Below are 7,129 nucleotides of genomic sequence, written 5' to 3'. Positions count from 1 at the left end.
TTTTTCATTTCCTTTTGGAAAGCATGTCATTATTTATATTTTTTAAGAACAGTCAGACCGATAACACAGAACAACAGGTTTGACAAAATTGGTACAATTGTACTTTATTTGGTCCTATTCTATCCTCAAAATAGGGTTCTATAGTTGAAACGAAAAGTCGACTTTTCGACTTTTTGCATTTTATGAAAAGTCGACATTTCGACTTTTTGCATTTTATGAAAAGTCGACTTTTCGACTTTTTGCATTTAGTTAAAAGTCGACTTTTGACTTTTTGCATTTAGTTAAAAGTCGATTTTTCGACTTTTTTCATTTAATTAAAAGTCGATTTTTCGACTTTTAATATTTTATAAATATTTGACTTTTCGACTTTTTCCAACTTTTCGACTATTTTCGACTTTTGACTTTTTTCTTTTTGCCAGAAGCGTAAATTTATAATGTTGCCATTTAACATTATATTAATATTATTTATTATTAATAAAACATTTATTTATATTTTTTCTATTTGTTGCAATTTTTTGAGTTCTTTCGACTTCTTTCTATTTTCGACTTTTTCCGACTTTTCGACTTTTTTCGACTCTTTCCGACTATTCGACTTTTTTCGACTTTCCGACTTTTCGACTTTTTTCGACTCTTATTTACAAAGTCGACTTTTTTCATAGACGATAGTCGAGTTATCGACTTTTTTGGAACAAAATAGCCGACTTTGACTTTTCGACTTTTTTCGACAAAAAGTCGATTGTTCGATTATTCGAAAGTCATTTTCTTACTGAAAAAATTCAAAAGTAGGAAGTCCTTCGATAAATTTAGGACTTATTTTATACGATTTTAAATAAAGTATCTTTTAAGTGCTATTTTGAATAGACTTTTAAAGTACATTTTACTATACTTTGGCGTAGTCTAATGAATTTTCTATGGTCTGGTCTATAAATTAGTCTATGGTCTGGTCTATAAATTAGTCTATTAGTCTATATATATAAATTAGTCTATATTAGTCTATGGACCAATATGGCGACAAAATGGATTCGTTTATTTACTAGTCTAATGACTAATCTATACCAAAGATACAGATGAACTATTTATTATGAAAGTACTACATATTGATATATAATTTCCCAAAAAAAAATGATTTGGTACAAAGGCCTGGTTCACTCTGAGAAACTTTTTTGGGGAACTATTAATTTTTGTGTGTGAGAGAAAGAGAAAGAACTATCGACCATATCTTTCTCTCACATACAAAATCAAAAGTTTCTTAACAAAAGTTTTTTAGTGTGAACCAGGTCAAATGGAATAAAAAAAGCACAATTGTTAATGCTGTTTTGTACAAAACTAAAATATATATAGTTTTCTAAAGGATTTAACATCGTTGAATCTAGCCACACAATTTTTTAGGTTTTGTAGATATCGAGGCATGACTTTTGTAAAATACCGTTTTTGGCCATATTGAATGCCGAACAGTGTGAATATATCTTTAGTATGAAACCTGTTATATCAACTGAAAGTCAAATCTGTCGTGAAAGGATTAACCTCTTTAATATTTTAAGTTAATTTCTATAAATTCCAAAACTTGACTTATTTAACTAAATGAGTCTTCTCGTTCTCCTCTTGCTGACTAAAGGTGTGTGTATGACAGTTCTCTTAGAGTGGTTTTTTGAGTTGGTAATCGAATGCCAATTAATCAGATTAGTTAATCTAAAAATAAATTAATTCTGATATTAATCCCCTTTGATGTTTTTGAGTACAAGATTAAACTTCGCAGTGTTGCCATACGAAACAACAGAAAACAAAAAATATATTGTCAAGTCCTCATAATAAAAACTAATCTATAAATCAATCATTTTAATGATTGTTTTAGTAAAAATTGTATTAACTTCATCAGCTGTTTACATTTTTGCATTTATTGCTCAAGTTTAAACCATCTCCATTGGGCGCTTAAACTAGCAAACATAATTAACTGATTGAGTACTCAAAAAAAATTATCGATGATTATTTTTAATGCCATCCCTAATCCTTCACCTAAAGATTGGACATCCCTTCATAGTGCAATACGATCTTAGATTCAATCTAATCAGCTGATAAGCAATTAACATGAAAAGTAACGTGTAATTCACGTGAACATTCATGCTAATAGTAAGCACTGAACTAATTGCAAAACTGATTACATTCCTTTAAAACTCTGTTTATAACCTTTATTTTAATCACAACATCTCTCACAATCACTATGTGACCGCCTATGCGCTGATAAATTTGAACTTGAAACTATTTATCGCTAGTTGCATTTTTAGTATAAATAAAAACAAATTATAACAAATTAGAAAAAAAATTAAATAAATGTTGTTGTTAAAAATAAATTTAAAAATAAAATGATTATTTTGAGATTTCTTTTCATCCATGTTTAAAAGATTAAAATTGAGTTTATAATTAGAATATAATCAATCTTAAAATTTGCTTAATAAACAATAATTCCAATTAAAATAGTTAAAGCCTTTCTCAAGTGAAAATATTTACTAAAATTATATAAAATCTTTTCATTATAAAGATTAGATTTTCAAAAAAATATTTCGAATCAGTTGAGAAAACAAGACAGAAAACGTCACCATAAAATTTTACACCTTGACAAAATTAGAAAATATTTCAAAAGTATTCTAAAACAAATTTTCTTAAATACATTTTAATTGCATTTCTTTTAAATCTGTAAAAATTTCCGATGATTTCGTTTTTCCCGAAATAATTTTCATGTTATCGCCGCGTATATATTTGTACTTTATCCATCTGACATTTTCGATTTTTTTTTTCAATTTTCTCAATTTATTTTAAGAAATTCACAATGATCATGACGTTCTTGGTATGCGGTAGTCAAACCAATAAATTCGATCTAATAATAGCTTGAGAAATAATTTTAAAAATAAAAACATTCTCTTACGAATCACCTGATGAAAAGGTAATCGAAAAGTAAAAGTGTTTTTTCCGTTATGAGAAACATTTGTTTAATAACAAATGGCTTAAGGCGACAACGACATTTTAAAAGAAAATCAAGAAAAAAGGCGCGACAATTTTTTTTTGAAAAAGAAAAATAAACAAATTAAAGAAAGCAAAAAAATAGCAAATTGTCAAGAAAGAAAGATAAATAAATTTAAATGTTTGAAAATAATATAATTTCGAAATGAAATGTTTTGCCAAAATAATCACGAGAATAAAAAACATGCAAAAGTTAAAGATCAAAGTTTTCCTTTTGCAGTAAATCATCAATTGAATATTTGAAATTTATTTACAAATAGTACGTTGTATGTAAATCGGTTCTTGATAGGTTGATATAGATTAACCAGTTGTACAATTTAGCCGGCGCTTCAATCATATGGTTAATACCGATTCACGATTTATTGAAATTTTTTGTTTGATTTTTTAAATAAATTTCTGTGGACTCATATTCAAAATCGAATTTTATTTTATCAAATATTTATACCCTACACCACTTTAGTGGGGAGGGTATATTGGGTTTGTGCTGATGTTTGTAACATACAAAAATATTTGTCCTATACCCGCCTTAAAGTATACCAATCGGCTTAGAATCATTTTCTGAGTCGATTAAGCTATGTCCGTCCGTCTGGCTGGCTGTCCATGTAAACCTTGTGCGCAAGGTACAGGCCGCAATTTTCAAGGATTGGATGATTGGATGAAATTTGGCACACACGATTCTTTTGGCCCAAGGACGAAGCCTATTGAAAATGGTTAAAATCGGTTTATTATTTTGACTAGCCCCCATACAACCGTACCCCCCAAATGATCTATTATGTTAACAAAAGTCGACAAAACTTAGTTTTATAGAACTTTAAATGACACTACCGATTTTTGTAATGATCGGGCTTCATTTGACCCTATCCCCCATACAAACTTCCCTTCAGAAAATGACTTAAAGGTCAAAATTCACTTACAAACACTAATAACACTTTTAAATTCTACATAAATAATATTGAAGAAGACTTAACTCCCCCTACCAACATGTTTAAGGATAGAGCCATATATTGCCCTATTCCCCTTTGAGCCCTCTTAAAAAAATCTCTTTTTTGCAAAAAAAAAGTAAAAATATTCCGAAATAAAGTTAAAAAACAAACCAAATGCTTTTTTTTACATAATTCCCATTTTTAACATACATACTGACTGGTGTAGGGTATCATATAGTCGGCTACGCCGACTTTTATAATACTTTAGTTTAATTTCACTGTCCCAATCCAAATGCGAATCGTTTCATAAATTTCATGTTTTTATATAACTTTGTCAGTGTTTAAATTAATAAAATTATAAGGGCCTGATTTTGAATGTCGGGTTAATGTCTTTGGATTACGAGAGAATGACAATAAGAGAGAATGATATATTTTGAAGAAAGTCTAATGTAAAGGATTTATAGACAATAAAGTTATTCTCATTTAGGGGGTTCTATAGACCGATACTTATCCATTATGTTAAAGAGATTTTGTTTATGTTAAATTTTGTTACTCCACTTTTACATTTTGAGACAGTTATGAATATGAAGACCATTACTGATTACATATTTCAGAATTCTGGCTCCTCCTATTTGCGACATTTCCTAACAGATCGACGGACATGGTTAGATCGTATTAGAATCTAATAAGGACCCATAATATTAAACATATACTTTTGTGGACCTATGACCAGTAAATATTTTCGACAAATTTTGAAATATAGTTATTTTAATTTTGAATTCCGTTAAAAAAAATATATAAAACTTTTGGAACAGTTTTACATCGAGATACTTTCAATAGCAGTAGATTAAACAGACCAAAAAATATTTAACCAAGAGACCAAAGTAACATTTTTTAAAAAACTAAGCAGCGCTGAATCTAAATTTGACCTTTTCGAGATTTCTCCATCACATTAAGTTTTTGAGATATCGTGCCCTTAAAACCGAAACGTTATAACAGCACAAATTATTAAACATATACTTTTGTGGACCTATGACCAGTAAATATTTTCGACAAATTTTGAAATATAGTTATTTTAATTTTGAATTCCGTTAAAAAAAAATATATAAAACTTTTGGAACAGTTTTACATCGAGATACTTTCAATAGCAGTAGATTAAACAGACCAAAAATATTTAACCAAGAGACCAAAGTAACATTTTCTAAAAAACTTAGCAGCGCTGAATCTAAATTTGACCTTTTTGAGATTTCTCCATCACATTAAGTTTTTGAGATATCGTGCCCTTATTTATTTTTTTTTTTTTTGGTTTAAATTAGGATAGCGTTGTAGTATTATCACATATGTGTCCGAAGAAACCCCACCAAACGACTTATACCTACATATAGGAAGTTTGAGCACCGAACTTTGTTGTATCAAAAGTATATTATATGGTCTCCACCAGAAATAAGTTTTAGAGTTTAAGGGCGAATTTTTCTGATAAAGATAATCTTCATTCTTTGGTTAAACCTGGTTTAATATATGTTTCGTGTTTTTCAGTTATCAGTAAAGTTACTTATTATCTTAGTTTAACTGAGTGTAATTGGCCAATTAAACTCAAGTTATAAGTGAGAAAACACAATTAACAAAAACAATAAAACAATGATTTCGGAAGAACAAAAACGTAATATTTTAAGTAAATTGCAATTTTCTGATTTGTTTTGTTTTATTAATTATTGATTTAAGTGTTTATTTAACATTTTTCCAAAAATTTTCCATTTTACAAAAGTATTATTTGCAAAAAACAGCTGTTCATTGTTTATGTCTTTGTGTGAAAACTTAACATTACTAACAAAGTTAACTGAGCTTAATCTTAAAATTGAAAAACACAATCATCAGTAAAAGTCCACCTAAATTTGTTCCGAGTTTAATATAACAGCAAGTTAAGCCTAGTTTAACTGAGTAGTAAGAAACCCGCCCTAAATGATCTCCGCCAGTATATATTTGAGTTTCGATTGTCTTCACCATGTTATATCGTGAGTATTTTATTGTCTCCACCAATAAAACAAAACCTCACTTGAGGTTGAACACTTGGACTTTCAAACGATACAACCAATTTTGCTATTATAACATCTTAAAATTATGAGTCCATAATATTATTCAGTTCTGCTCAATTCAGTAACATACACTGATCTCGGTGTTTCAACTTTTGATAGCCTGTGTTATCATCACTTCAAGAGTATCACTTTTAACTTTTACCGTATGGTGCTGGACCGACTAAGAGAAAAGTATGTGTCGAGGTAGGATACAGAGACATAAGAACTATGTATCGAATCAGAAAGTGATTACATGTGATATAAATAAACATCAGCACAAACGCATAGTGGTGTAGGGTAAAAAATGTATATCATGGGTGTTTTAAGGTATTTATTGATGTGAAAAATATCAATAGTATGGAATTTTTCTTAACTGATCCATTCTATAATAATTCCATATTAATTTCATTAATTAAACAATTTTTTTTATGATCGCTTTTTTTAAACTCTTTGAAAGATTATGTTTGCTCTGTTGTGTTTTATTATTGTCTTGTTTAATGTGTATTGTCTACACCATTTTAGTGGGGAGGGTATATTGGGTTTGTGGTGATGTTTGTAACGTACAATAAAATTAGTCCTACACCCACCATAAAGTATCAATCGGCTCAGAATCATTTTCTGAATCGATTTAGTTTTGTCCGTCCATCTATCCGCCCTTCCATGTAAACCTAGAATTCAAACCATAGGTCGCAATTTTGAAGATAATCAATGAAATTTGGTACATGATCTTCTATTGTCCCAGACCTGTAGTTTGTAATCAAACTACAGTTCGCAATTTTGAAAATAATTTAATGAATTTGGTACATGATCTTCTATTGTACCATGGACGAGGCCTATTGTAAATGGTTCCTTTATTTCATCAATCAAACTACAGGCCGCAATTTTGAAGATAATTCATTGAAATTTGGTACATGATCTTCTATTGTCCCACGGACGAAGCCTATTGGAAATGATTAAGATGGGTCCGTTATTTCGCGCAGCCCCTATACAACAGAATCGCCGAATAAGGCTTGTAAACCTTGTAGTCAATCTACAGGTTGCAACTTTGGAGATTTGGAGATGATACCGGGGACGAAGTCTATTGAAATTGGTTAACATCGGTTTACTATTTCACCTAGC

Source organism: Lucilia cuprina, chromosome 6 (genome assembly GCF_022045245.1).
Source record: "Lucilia cuprina isolate Lc7/37 chromosome 6, ASM2204524v1, whole genome shotgun sequence".
In the NCBI taxonomy this organism is placed as follows: domain Eukaryota; kingdom Metazoa; phylum Arthropoda; class Insecta; order Diptera; family Calliphoridae; genus Lucilia; species Lucilia cuprina.
The sequence above is the reverse complement of the archived record's forward strand: the minus strand, read 5'-3'. Positions refer to the sequence as shown.